The sequence below is a fragment of the Homalodisca vitripennis genome, chromosome 3, assembly GCF_021130785.1.
Source record: "Homalodisca vitripennis isolate AUS2020 chromosome 3, UT_GWSS_2.1, whole genome shotgun sequence".
NCBI lineage: Eukaryota > Metazoa > Arthropoda > Insecta > Hemiptera > Cicadellidae > Homalodisca > Homalodisca vitripennis.
In genome coordinates this window covers 112,793,141-112,808,237 of record NC_060209.1, presented here as the reverse complement: position 1 = coordinate 112,808,237, position 15,097 = coordinate 112,793,141, and positions in this window count along the sequence as shown.

The window sequence follows — 15,097 nt, the reverse complement described above, 5'->3', positions numbered from 1 at the left end:
ATGGTTCAAATAATATAACATGTGAAAATGATATTAGAGTTATTAAAAATGTATCAGGTGTATGGAGAGAAAAACCTAAACAGAAATCGCAGTCTAGAAATAGTTTTAAGCGAATAAAACGACTGAGGGCAAATGTAGTAACAGAGTCAACCGAAAAGCCGGCTTCACCCTATGGATGTTCTGTAATGGGATCAAACGGTGAACACCAACAATTACTTGTAAGTGAGGGTTGTACTCCTGAGCGGTCGCGGGGTACTGATCGGAAAGGTTGGCGGTGGGACATTAAAGAATGTCTTGGTCATCGGTGACTCATTGTTGCGATATGCTGGGAATCTCTGCTTGAAAAATGGGGCCACCTTAGATATCAATCCAGGTGCAAAAATTGAGCATATTAAGCAAAAGCTTTTGAAGTATGTGCCAAACCAGCCAAAAAATTATTTATATTCATGTTGGCACCAATAATCTTGTTGATGGTTATAACGGACGACCTGGGTACAATGGCGGTTGGGGGAAAGCGCGCGGCACTTCATAGCATGGCGGACCTGTTGAGTACCGCAAAAAACACTTTCCAATTTCTGACATTATGTTGAGTAGTGTTTTAACTAGGCGAGACATTGCACCACTACCACTTTGTAATTTTAATGAACAGCTAGAAGTTATGTGCATTAATTTTAAATGTCACTTATGTTGACGCGAACCGCCTGGTGAGGGGGTATCACCTTGCTCGTGATGGTCGTCACTTAAATAGGGCAGGAAATTTCTGGTTCGGGAATTTTATTTTCAGGTGTTTGCACGAGAAGAAAACTTTTCCCGGGTGGATGTTCGCCGGTTTCCGCAGTTCCTGGCGACTTTTAGAGCTGTTCCTGAGGTGTCACAGGCTTCTGTTCAGCATAAGGGAGTCGGGAAACGGCATCAGGGGGGCGAGTTGTTTTCCAGAGTAGGGCACTTGAATGTGAGATCAATGAACACAGGTTTCCAGGAGCTGTGTGCGGGTTATTGATGATTTCAAATTTGACATTCTTGGTCTCTCGGAGACGTGGTTGACTCCAGATGTTTCCTCAGATTGTTTTATTGTAGATGGCTACTCTTTATGGCGCAAGGACAGACAGGGCGCTGAGGGTCTCCCGGGAGCCGCTGGTGGAGGAGTGGCACTCCTGGTTGCAAATCATCTGCAAATGACGCAGGTTTATTTGAACAATGTTGATAGTCGCTTAGAATATATCTGTAGCAAGTTTAGTTGAGAAACAAGAAGCTGTGTGTGTGTGCGTGGTATATAATACCACCCTGTGTTATATATTCCACCCTGAGTTCTATTTTGTATTCTTTGTTTATTGATCAGATGTTGGATGTTGATGATGTTGTTTTGTTGGGTGACATTAATGTAAATCTTATGGATACTGGTAAGGCCGATTGTAGATTCCTGAAAAACCTGTATGAATCGTTAGGGGTTGGTACAACTCATAACAGAGCCCACTCGTGTCACCGAGAGCTCTTCGACATTGATCGACCATTATTGTTGTGAATAAAGGTCTAGACGTAGTCAAAGTTGGTTTAGTGGATACGTCCAAAATTCTTGATTCAAGACGTAAACAAATTACGGACCACCACCTGGTATATTGTGATCTCAGGTATGGCAACTATAGGCCAAAGGAGAAATTTATAACTTATCGAAATTTTTTCCAATTTCGGATGTGTCTCTTTATGTTTCTTTATTGTCACGTATTGATTGGGATGATATTGAGACAAAGACCTCGGTCGAGGAAGTTAGTCAATTGTTAACTACCTACATTGTCCAACTGCTTGACCACCTGCGTACCGTTAACAAGAAAGCGAGTCACCAAGAAGAAAGCCCATGGCGGAGTGACGAGATAAGAGAGTCACAAAAGAAAAAAATTATTTCAAACGCAAACTGCATGATAGGGATGTTTCGGCTGCTAGAACGTTGTACTGTAAGGCACGAAATAAATTGAACTGCGCCATCAGAAGAGCAAAACGAAATTACTTTCACGACAAGCTGAATTGTAAGGACTCTAAATCATTCTGGGGTGTTTTACGGTCCGGTGGAGTGCTGGAAGATGACCGTAATAGTGACGATATAAGATTCTCAGCTGATGACCTCAACAGGTACTTTGCAGGCATGGGTGGTGGAAGCGGGATTAGCCTCGAGAAACTGAATTTCTACAGAAACAATGTTTGTGAGGATCTAGCGCATGGTTTCAATTTTGTGCCAGTTACTGAGGGTGAGATCAAATGCATAATGAATAACATTACGTCAGTGGCTGTGGGGACTGATGGAATATCTATCAGGCTAGTGAAAAGCCATGAGCCCATATTGCTTGGGAGCTATTACGCATTTGGTTAACCTGTCCCTTGCTTCTGGGTGTTTTTCCATCATGCTGGAAGCAAAGTCTTGTCACGCCCATACCCAAAAATAAAGAATCCAAGTGTGATTTCCCAATTTAGGCCGATATCGATTCCTTCCGGCCATGTCAAAAATCCTTTGAGAAGGTAGTGGTGAATCAGTTGACAGCTTTCATTGAGGCTGAAAATATTCTTCCTGTACATCAGTCTGGTTTTAGGAAGTCTTTCAGTACTACCTCCGCCTTGATAAGCATTATGGATGAGCTGCATGTAGCGAAAGATAAAGGGTTTGGAAGTATTTTGGCGACGCTTGATTTCTCTGAACGCGTTCGACTCAGTGAATTATGAACTGTTTCTTGCCAAATTAAATTTCTATAGGTTTAATGAAATCGCTATAAAATGGTTTGGCTCATATTTGAGGCGGACGGAGTCAGGTGACGAAGGTAAAAAGAAAACTGCTCTTCCTCGCTGTCGAAGGATACAGGGGTTCCTCAAGGGTCATGTTTAGGGCCTGTTATGTTCATTTTATATACTGCTGATCTTGAACTTGCATTGTCCTCGTGTTCACTCTACTCCTATGCGGATGACTCTCAGATCCTTCTAACATATCCCCCTCCAGGTGTCCATGAAGCAGTGCAGTGTTTCAATGCTGATCTGCGTTAGGGTTAAAGAGTGGTCGGAGGGACATGGCCTAAAGTTGAATGCAGATAAGTGTTCTGTGGTGCATTTTTGCTCACCATCCATTAAAGTGACCATGAACAGGAGTATTCTCTCTGTTTCTGTTGAGGGTATTTGTTTGGAGGATCGTGTTTTTGTTAAAGTCCTGGGAGTTATAATTGACAATCAGCTAAACTTTCTTAAACATGTTGAATTGATTTTCTCAACGTGCAATGTGTAAATTGAGAGTTTTGAATAGATACAGAGCGTTAATTCCAATGCTTTCAAAGCTGCATATTGTAAATTCTCTGGTATTTCCATCAATATATTACGCCCTTCCAGTGTTTGGTAGCTGCTTAACTCAAGAGGCAAATGTCATCCTTGCACGGATACAGAACAGTGCGCTGAGGTTTTGTTTATAATCTAAAAAATTTGACCACATCTCACCTTTATCGCAAAAGAGCAAATTTACACTCTGTTCAAGATATTTGTAGGCTCCAAACTGTGACATTGGTGCATAAGGTTTTGGTAACTGGTGAACCCTCTTACCTGAGACGGAAACTAGTGGCGCGAGCGACTCTAAGAGAACGGCACACTCGACAGGACGACAAGCTGCAACTGCCGCGTGTGCGGTTTGGAGGCTACAAAAAGGTCCTTCTCGTACTTTGGACCCCAGGAGTACAATGCCTTACCACCAGTTATAAAGACTTTGTCTGTTAAAACTTTCAAAAAGGAAGTTAAAACTGTATAGGTACCTTAATGATGTATTGTTGTTTAAGTATGAATTTTCTATGTAAATTACCAGCACGCAATATTTGGGTGTCACAGTTTTAAAATACGAATTGTACTGTTATGATTAGTTTGACGTGAGTCGATTTGTAAAACAGATTGTAAACTGAAATCCGCTCAAGAATAAAGGCCTTATTTATTTATTTAAAACTGGAACCATGCGAAAAAAGGGAAAAAAGAAAAACTGGCACTAAAATATGAAACATCTGCAATCCAGTTATATAATAGCTGTAACAATAATATAAGGTTCCTTTTTGTTACTTGAGACTATTTTGAAAGTTAATTTAGTTTTTTTTACAATAAACTGTTCTCTTCCTTTGAATAATTTATTTGACATTCCTCCTTTTTTCCTCCTAAAAACAAGAGTTAACCTACTATTTTTATTTTATTTAAATATAGAAGATATTTTTATGACTAGGGAGTTATATTAATAGTAGTAGCAAACATTAGAGCAAATCATATTAAAAAAACTAAGAAAATATTAACGTATCTGTAGGCGTAGCATTAGATTTAGACAGTAAATCTCAATTCCTGAAAAATGTGAAAAATTGACATTCCCCCTTTTCCCCCCTGACCCTTCATTTGAAATGAGGCTTTTGCATTCAATATTGTTGGCTGTGTGAGTATTTCAGTGAGGACCAATCTGGTAATGTTCAAAAAAGCTCTAGGGTCAGACGACATCCCTAGTTAAATGCTCACGTTTCTCGTGCCACAAGAAATGCATTGATGGTGCTATATGTGACGTGGCCTTCGGCTCGAGAGCATGGATTAACGTTTATGACCGACAAGCACGAGTTATTTCTGCTCATACGTGAAAGAGCTCTAACAGCCATCCAATTCCAAGTCGAAAGTATTGAGATTCAGATAGAGCCATTGATAAAATATCTTGGTGTGCATCACTTGATAACATGCTTTCATTTTGGAAACATATCTAGCTCTCATAAGATACTTTAACTTAAATAACAGTTGCGTTCAGCAGACTTAAGGTGAGTATTGACCGTCCAAAGGCCGGAGGGAGTTGACCCATGATGTCGGTTACAGATTATCCTACTCTATCTATGTGAAGTTTGGGTCAATATTCTGAGAAAGGAAAAGTACGAGCAACATAAGCAAATAGCTGGTGGTCTAGGCCATTGGGATCGTAAATACTCACGGTTTGGCGTTAATTTATATTTGTCAACTAGAAAGCACTCAAAGTCGAGGAAACAAGGCGAGCAGGTAAAAGCGCTAGCATGCGGAGTCGGAGCTCACTGAGTGCTTGGATCCCTTAAACGTTGCAGGTACGTTAAAGAATAAGAAATAAAGAAACAAAGAAATAAAATGATGGATTACTTTCTCTCTCAATTAGCGTTATGATATGCTATTTTGGTCGTATCTGCATAAGAAATGAAAATGGGGGATACTTATATTTTGGAGATTTATCTTTAGATTCCGTTTAGAACAGATTCAGATAAAGAAAATGGACAGATTGAAGAAGAGAGCTAACGATGCAGTTCCAGAAAGAGTTTCAGACAAAAAAACCATCATTGAAGTTATGCTTCTAGAGATTGCTATAAGATTTTGGAGAAACTCCCAAAGGCGAAATAAGTATGTTTTAATTTCGAATAATTGGTCTGGATAAAACGAAGAAAGAAGCAGTTGGTCGTTGCATAAGATAAAATAACGCCTATATCGAATTATTTGGATCACCATTTCCAGGCTAGTCTAAGGAGAAAAAGAGTGATTTTAATTAGGTATGCCTTCAGAATGCCATTTGGTAGAGAGCACACACGTCTTTGCTTGGTTACGTTAAGGCTGTGTTTGCTTTTATACATCCTCTACCTTAAAAAAACACTAGGAATGCAATTATCAAAAGTTGGTGGGACTAAGGCTATTTCGGACAATTGAAATTTCGGATTAAGTAACCACTTTACTAACCACTTGTGATTAAACACTTCCACCAGTTGGTGTCTAAAAACAGAGGAACGGCATTACTATAGAACACTAAATCTTTGTTATGTAGGAAAGTTCACTAAATAATACTAATTTATTTATTGAAAAGTAACAATTTTCCGGCACGTACATATAAATATTCTTACAGGATAGCATCTATCAGCAGTCACTTATAATTTATTAACTACCGTAACACATAAAAAAGTATTTTGTAGTAACAGAGTATGATTTTAGTGCTACAGTAATATCTTCGATTGTGTAAAAGTTTTTGAGAATATTGGATCCAATGATAAAATCTGTTATAATTTGAAACGTTGTGATTTGTGCGCTTTCTAGTGGCAAACGAAGGAAACAGCAATTATACAATGTTTTACATAAACCTATTAAACACATGTTATATTGAGTAAACTCTTACAATAATAAAAAAAATATGTGAAAAATCATGCAGTATTTAGCGCACAACGCTTCAGATTCATCTTTAAAATACTTAAGGAATCTCATATTTAAAATTCTATTAGAAAAAGATTCTATGTAGTTTGGCGAGAAAGAGTTTCCAGCCTAATTCGCAAGATCTTTTTGGTTGAGCGTTATCGAAGCCTATTACTTGAAGGCTGGAAAATTTCATTCCTATCCATCTCTCTGTCCACTCGATATCTCGAGAACGAACTTCCTTTACTTTTAGTTTTATACGAAACCTTCTATACGCCTAACCCCGACTTCGATGAAGGTGTTCGTCACTCTATGGGACTTTTCTGAAAAGTAACAACTATTTTTACATTAGTATTACTTTTTTCGTTATTATAGCTAACCATGATGAAAACGAAAAAATCGCAGAATAAATACATTGTAAAAATCTGAGTAGAATAATATGTTACGTAGGAGTTCAGTTAGCCTAACTACCGCTACACATACAAAATCATCAGTTGTTGTGTAGATCTTTCGTAAACAATGCTATGAAACCCAACTTAATGAATAACAATGTGGCAAGTCATATCGAGAAAGATGTCATTTGTAAACTTTAAATTTTACATTCTAGATAAAAAAGGATGTGTTCCATGATGGTGCATGCTCATGCTTAGTATTTTAGACTTGACATTTTGTACGCATCACGGGGTGCGTGAAACCCTTAAGTATAGGCGTATCCGGGGAGTTGGGGAGTTTGGGAGTTGTAACCACCTCCATTAATAACAATATTGAAGGTAAATTTTAAATTGTGTTAAATTGAAATTGTTTCGCAGTCGAACCATGCTCATAGTTTAGTTTCGTTTTGATATTTTATCTACAACGGCTGACAGACAGTACAACACAGACCTTGCGCCTAGTATTTTATCAGAATGAATAGTCCATGCACAACCAGTAGGGATTTAGTAGGGTATTGAATAATACAATAAGCCAGCTCTTTTCGCATTTCCCGCGCTTCGAGCGAGAGCGACGGCGAGTAGCCTAATGGCAATGAATGTTTATTGATCATCACTTTGAACAGCTAATTTGTAATAGTCTTAACATCATTCTTATCTCTATTTATGTTGAAAGTAGTTGTGTATTAGTGAGTTTTATAAATGATTAGTGCTGACAGTGTTAGTAGTAACGAAAAAATAACCATACAACACCTTTAGTTTTCTACAAATACGTAAAGCAGATATGGTGGGAAGACCTTTAGTTTGCAGATTGTTCGTTATTAAATATTTTATTTCATTCGCTATTACTGTTACGCTTCTCGGTAAGTTTCTACAAAAACTGTCAATCTAACGTGCTTTTATACTTGACCTACCTATACAAATAAATTAACTCCTTATAAGTTAAAGGTAAGCGTTTAATTGATATTATACCGTATTTTAATAATCAGATATTTGCAAAACCTGTATATACACAACCAAAGTAAGAAAATGTAGTGGTCTTTTAAATAATATTTGAATTGAGATTCGTATTCTTTAAACTTCTTTTATTTTACACAAAATAACATAACGTTGTTGTATGTATCATGAGTAAAATATAAATAACTATTAATAATACAGACGCTTTATTAGCAAGTAAATGTTAACATCATATTCTAATAATCTCGATAGCTCAAATTGTAAATATCTATGAGATCTACCTTGGACTTGTAGTTATAAACAGATTATTGATAAACTGATTAATTAAAATAATTTCTTTTACAATTATATTTTATGTCAATTTTATTAATTGATCAAATTGATTCAAAACTGATAAATTGATAAAGAGGGAAAACACACACACACACACACACACACACACACACACACACACACACACACACACATACTTTTTTTTATTGGGAAAGAGTTAAAACCAACTATGGAACAATAATACTAAAACCGGAGTAAATTGCAATGACCATAAATATACACGTTTTACCATAATTCTTGGTCGTGGGAAGAAGGTAAACTGAACATTGGCGTTGGAAATTAAATTCACTTGAACCAGAGGTGCTCATACAGATATAAAACCTGCGAAATTGCGTGCGAAGCTGCGGGTAACTAGAGATAGAAAATGCTCTTCAATCTAAATACGATTTAGATGTAGAATTCAGACTTCTTTCCGTTTACTTTTATGAGAGGAAATATAATACTAACTTCAAAATATTTTGAGGGAATCAGGCCAATTTTGTTTACGAATTCAAGCAATTAATAATTGAGGTTTAATAATTACGTAATGTTTCGTCGAAGTCCCCTCCCCCCCATCCACAGTAGCGGTGCGTAGGCTAACGCTGCCGAAATCCCCCCTCCCCCTATGGGGTGTTTCGTAATTTAGGACGGCTCCAAAGCACTGTTATTGCAATATTACTTACATAATATTACTCATTTTAAAATACATGGGAATTGCAACATATAATATGTGCAATTAAACCAAAGCTTTACAAATTCTTGAATATTGAATACTGACGCATTTGCTCAAGGCCTCTGGAGTCATTGACAGTAAAGTTGTGTTTTGGTACTGTGCCTCGCCTTGGCTGCGACCTTGACAGCATTTATAGGCACATTCGCATACTTGACTTGAGCCAGCTGTTCCTGGACAGTAACGAACGCTTGTCGCTTTCGTTGAGTGCTATATCACACCTGAGTAAGTTTTACTGTTGATAAATAAACGACTGACCGACGTTTTGATACGATCGAACCTTTAATACGATTTACGGTGATTACAATAATTTATTGATTTTCGCTGCACGGGTAATTTTTATGGTCGTAATATTACAGGAAAGATAATGTAGTGGCCTACGTCTATACAATTTACGAACAGTGGAAAAAAGAAGGCAATAAAACTTTATTAAATAAGACAACAGTTTTTTGCCCAAAAACTGTTATAGCTTTCAAACTGGAGACGATTTAAAATATAGTATATTCGATGCAATAAACGTAGGCGTAGTAAATGACGTGAAATTGTATTTTAAACTTTCAGGTTTAGTAAAAAATAGTACTCTTTAAATAGTTCTCTGTCGTTGGACATAGGGTTTAGAATTTTAAGGAGTCTGAAATTATGTTTTTATTTGTTCCTATACACGTAATAACAGAACAGAATAAATGACACCAGAATGTGGGTTAAGTATTCATGTTTTATGACAATTCTTCCGACACACTTGCATTTATAATGAGAGAACACATTTTAAAAACTAAAATTCAAATATTCAACGAAGTAGGTACTGTGATGATATTTACCAACTGCCGATTTTTCCTGATATCTTTCATAATGGAACAGTCTAGCAGATATCTACTAATTACTTGGTTTTTATTTTTATAACGATACCGCCAGAATATTCAATCTAGCTGAAACTCAACCTTTACAAAATCATACCTTTTTAATAAGTATCTGTCAAGACTTCTCAAAATCATGTCGTTGTCTTTACAGTGACAAGGGAAAAAGAACCTAGAGACGTAAGACGCTACATATGCAGGGTGAGTCAGAAATATGGTTTAAAATATTTGAAGACGTGATTTTAGACCTAAAAATAAGAAAGAAATGTTATATAAAGGAAGGTCCGGAAACGCCTCCATTACTGAGTAATGGCTGGGCGAAAGATTCTGCTTTGTTTTCAGTTTACCTGGTGAAATGTAGTGATTCTGAAATCTTTTATTCTTACTTTTTAACTCAAATAAGGTGGATTATATGGAAACCACCTGAAAAATCAAATAAAACCACTCTAGAGGTTGTAGTGGGAACCAGTTTTTGAGAAAAAGTATAAAATTTGCCAAAAATCTAATAACAAAAATACCGTCTTAAAATGTTTGATGTCCAATAACATTGTCAAATGACCAATAAACAAATTGTTTTTCCTAATACAGATTGTAGAGAATTTAAATTCTGAAAACAACCATAATAAGCAAAGTTAGCTAAATGTGTAAAAAAAAGTTATGAAATTGATTCCTCACGTATTACACTACACAGGAAACTTTTGCTGTTTGATATAAGGAATGAGTATCTGATCGGTAACAGCTGGTAATAATTAGTCATTTAAACAACAGCTGTTTATACATTTTTAAATAATAAATAATCAGCTGGGCATTTTATTATTAAATAACATTTGTCACCCCATTGTTGAACAAAAACAACAAACTGTAAAGATACTGTGTGTTTGTGTTAAGTATTTTAACCAGTTATTTTCATTCATTTTACTAGTGATTTTGTGTTGAGTGTTTCATTTATTAAAAATGGAAGGTAATATTCATGTGTATTCAAACTCATCAATTATTAGAATTATCAGGACATGCATTTAATGTATGGTTTGGGATGCTGCAATAATACTGCAGCAAGATGTCTGTATCAAGATAACTTTCCTAGCCGCAGATGTCCAAGAGCAAGATGTTTTGCCACTATTCATCAACGCCTATCTGAAACAGGTTCTTTGAAGTCTTCGGAGCATAGTAATGCAGGCATCGCCCGATCATGTAGGACTGTTAAATTAGAAGAGTTGGTTCTTAATGAAATTTCTGATTATCCTGAAAAGAACACTAGAGAATTGTCACTACAGTTCAATGTCAGCCAATCTAGTATTCAGAGAATACTACACGAGTATCAGTTAAACCCATACCACTTCCCAGCATGTTCAAACTCTTTTGCCACAAGACTACGCTCCCCGTGTTGATTTTTTGTCGATGGCTTCTGGGAAAATATGCTGATCCTAAACATTTTAAATACAATTTTGTTTACCGATGAGGCTCACTTCACAAGAACAGCTATCATTAACTTCCATAACAACCACACTTGGGCAGACAGAAATCCTTATGCTATCAAACCTAATCGCCCACAGCATCAGTTTTCAGTAAATGTTTGGGCTGGAATCTTAACAAATCATTTAGTCATATTCGTGCATCCTCCCAGGCTTAATGGCTTGTTGTACTTGAACTTTTTAAGAGAAGAATCTAGCTAACCTGCTTGATGATGTACCTCTGCATTTGCGCCAAAAACATGAGGTTTATACATGACGGGACACCTGCGCACTACTCTCTGGGCTGTTCATCGACACCTAAATGAGAGTTTCACAAACCAATGGATAGGCCGAGGTGGAGCAGTTCATGGCCAGCAAGATCACCGGACTTAAATCCTTTGGACCTTTGGGGACGTTTAATAACATTAGTTTACTCTTTCCCAATAGATACCATTGAAGAACTCCGATTAAACATGTCTAAAGGAATAGAAAACCATTAAGCAGACACCTGGAGTTTTTTGAACGGGTCCGAAACTCGACGAGAAGACGCCTGAACGCGTGCATTTTTGAGCATCATCTTTAATCTTCCGGCGATTTTACATATCTTTATTATATTTAAAAATAAAATTTTTGAACTAAAAATATGTTATTAGTGTTTTTACCAGCTGTTACCAATCAAATACTCATTCCTTATTATGAAAACAGCAAATGTTTCCTGTGTAGTGTTAATGCGTGAGGAGTCAATTTCATAACTTTTTTTTACACATTTAGCTAACTTTGCTTATTATTGTGGTTTTCAGAATTAAATTCTCTACAATCTGTATTAGTAAAAAAAATTGTTTAATGGTCATTTACCAATGTTATTGGACATCAAACATTTAAGACGGTATTTTTGTTTATTAGATTTTTGGCAAATTTTATATTTTTTTCTTAAAAACTGTTCACACTAGAACCTCTAGAGTGGTTTTATTTCATTTTTCAGGTGATATTCCCTATAAATCCACCTATTTTAGTTAAAAAGTAAGAACAAAACATTTCAGAATCACTAAATTTCACCAGGTGAACTGAAAACAAAGCAGAATCTTTCGCCAATCATTACTCAGTATTGGAGCGTTTCCGGACCTATCTTTATATAACGTTTTTTTTCTTGTTTTTAGCTCTACAATCACGTCTTAAAATATTTTACCATATTTCTGACTCACTCTGTATAATCTAGGTCTCGGTCCAAAGAAGAAACTTTATTGACTTTGCGCTTAAAAGAGCACAAATAATGCATAATGTTTAATTATTTTTACTTTTACCTTGTTAGTAACCATAATGACTACAAGAACATTACAGAATAAATAAATTTGTGAATAAACTGAATAGAATCTTTTGAAATTTGCGATAATTTACCAACAAATATGATGAAGTGACTTTGTTGGATTGACCACTAAGACTCGTCACGATCTGTCATGTCCTTCTATATTCCGTTATCTACGGTTATCTCATAGTTAGTTTACTACTAACCTAACATTTTAATACAAACAACTTAATATTTTAAAATTATAAGTATTACAAATTAAATTTCTAAAACAGTTCTCCTACACAAATTATAAGATATTGAATTTCATTATTAAAACCCAGTTAGTAATAGAAACCAAATAATGGCATATATCGGCTAAACTGTAAAGTATTCGAAGATATCGGTATAACCCGGTAATCGCTAATCTAGCTCCTAAATACTATATCAGTACTTTTTTCTGGACATATAAAAAGGGAGTTTAGCGAAATAGCAAAATGTTCTCTAAAATAGTGCATAGATTTTTAACGCTACAAATTTAATGAAAGACAGAATCTAATAAGTAACTAAATTATGGTTCCAACGACGCAAACGATTGCATGTTGAAGTTAAATAATGTAGTTAAAATTGTCATACAGTTTAGTATAAGGGCTCAATGTTTTCTAAACCTAAGATTGATCAGATATGTAAATTTGGAATAATATACTTGAAATGAATACAACGAAGCAATTAATTAAAATTAAATTATTCTGAAATTGTTTAACATTTGCAGTATCGCTTAAGTAAGTATATGACCCATAAATAATCAATTAGATTTCCATCATTCATAAAAGATACATTTTAATTAGAACATTTTAGAAATAATCTTACGCTATTCTAGGTAGTGTATTTCGCAAAGTCTTGAGGCTTGAGTCTTGTGAGGTAGGATTGTCAGTGAAATCTGTGTTAACGCTTCAATTAGCCAGGCAATTCCTGTTAAAACTGATGTAAAAGTATGCTTTAAGATTCGCCTTTTCGCCAGCTCCCTTTTTATTTTTTGTATCCATTTATAAAGATGTTATCAAAGCCATCACGTATAATAATAAAAAAATTGTTACAAAGAATGAATGACTAAGTCGTGATAAGCTGTTACAAAACTGGGTTATCTTCTTTAGATCAAACTTCTACTTTGATTCCTTTATGTTATTGAGTGTTAATCAAAGACTGTTGTTTTAGAGGGTGTATGACAGTCAGTGCAAAATCCAATACCACCTCCATTATCTGCTGCTACTGCACCCCTTTGACGGCGGACCCTCCTCGATGCCTGCGCTTAATGTCCTCCCCTGCACTGCACCCCACACGTGCCTCACTCCTGAGTCTGGGGAGCATATTGATTTGCCGACAATGCAAGAGGTGGAGAGCCTGGCATCTCTAGGGGTCCACTCGGGTATTTTATTCATATTCCGGCTTTCCTAATAAACTAACTCACTTGATTCAATGCCTGAATCATTTGTGACTAAATGTTTTAAAGAACGGCTTTATGGGATGAAATTACCGCTGAATATTATTCTCAACCTGGTACACTATCGTGGTTATTATCATAAGGGCTACAAGGACAAAGATGCTTGAAATCGAGACTAACATCTAGGTTTTCCTGATCAAACCGTGTAGAAGGATTGCTTACACAATTATATTTTTGTCATGTTTCGGTCTCACCGTGGTGAGACATCTATGTTGACAATGATAACGTTCCTAAACGCATACGTTTAAGAACTAAAACACTTTAAATCGTTTCGTTAATACCTATAGTCTGTTTTCAATATCCAACCCTAAAGGTTTTGGTATATTGTACTCGTTCATTGACAATCTCTACATGGTTATCCTACGAATAACGTGCGAACGAGGCTTCCTACTAAAATCCGGCATGCACGACCATACTAGTATCTCTTGTAATGTCGATGTAATATGCGAACTTTTATCAAACTTGGCAATATTGACATTGTATCGCAGTTTGATTTTAAGTATAGACAAAGTTTTCAAACCACAAAGACATTTGGTATTCTGACCCGAAAAGTTATAAATATTTCCATAGAATATTACTGATCCAGAGAACACTTATAGACTGACTGCAACAGCTAGGGATGGAAAGAAGGTTGTTATTTACAAAATACAAAGAAGTCACAATTTTTTAAAAATTGTATTGTTTTGATGCTTTATAGCTTACAGCTTCATTTGCAATGAAATATTATGAGTAATTAGAATTAGGAGATCATTTATACCATTTAAGTTATGAAGGGCACATATCACCTTTACTTTTATAGGAACAAAGGACAAATGTTTTTGAAGCTACAGTACATTGATTTCCATCATTATTACTCATTAATATCTATGTGAGGCAATAGTGAAAGATTTTTGTACCTAGTTATGAGAATTCGTTTTAAAAGAACCTCCTAATACAAGTTTGTAAGGGGAGAGAAATGAACTAAAGTATCCACTAATATTTATTTCATTTTCGCTTTTCGACTACTACGCTGGTTTTATTCATACGTACATAAAGATTTGACTGAAGGGAATCACTATAAGAGATCCGAGTCTGGATTCGTGATTGATTGTATCTCAATGTATCTCATATTACAAGCCTTTGGTATAAAGTCTTGTAATTTCAATAGAAACAAAAGAATACTTTTGTCATATAGCTCATGTGTTATTTAAAGTCAAAATATCCGTTTGAAAGCACTACACTCTCAGCTCTAGTGAATGTGTTTTTTTCAGACCGTGTGAAAAACATTGTTCAGAAGTAGTATTTTAGTATACATATACTGTACGACGTAAATTGTATATTCTAACGTTTAATTATTTGTATACTAAAGGTCATGATGAATGGAAAGGACATGACACACGTAATATATTACTGAAGAATATATTATATAGTATAT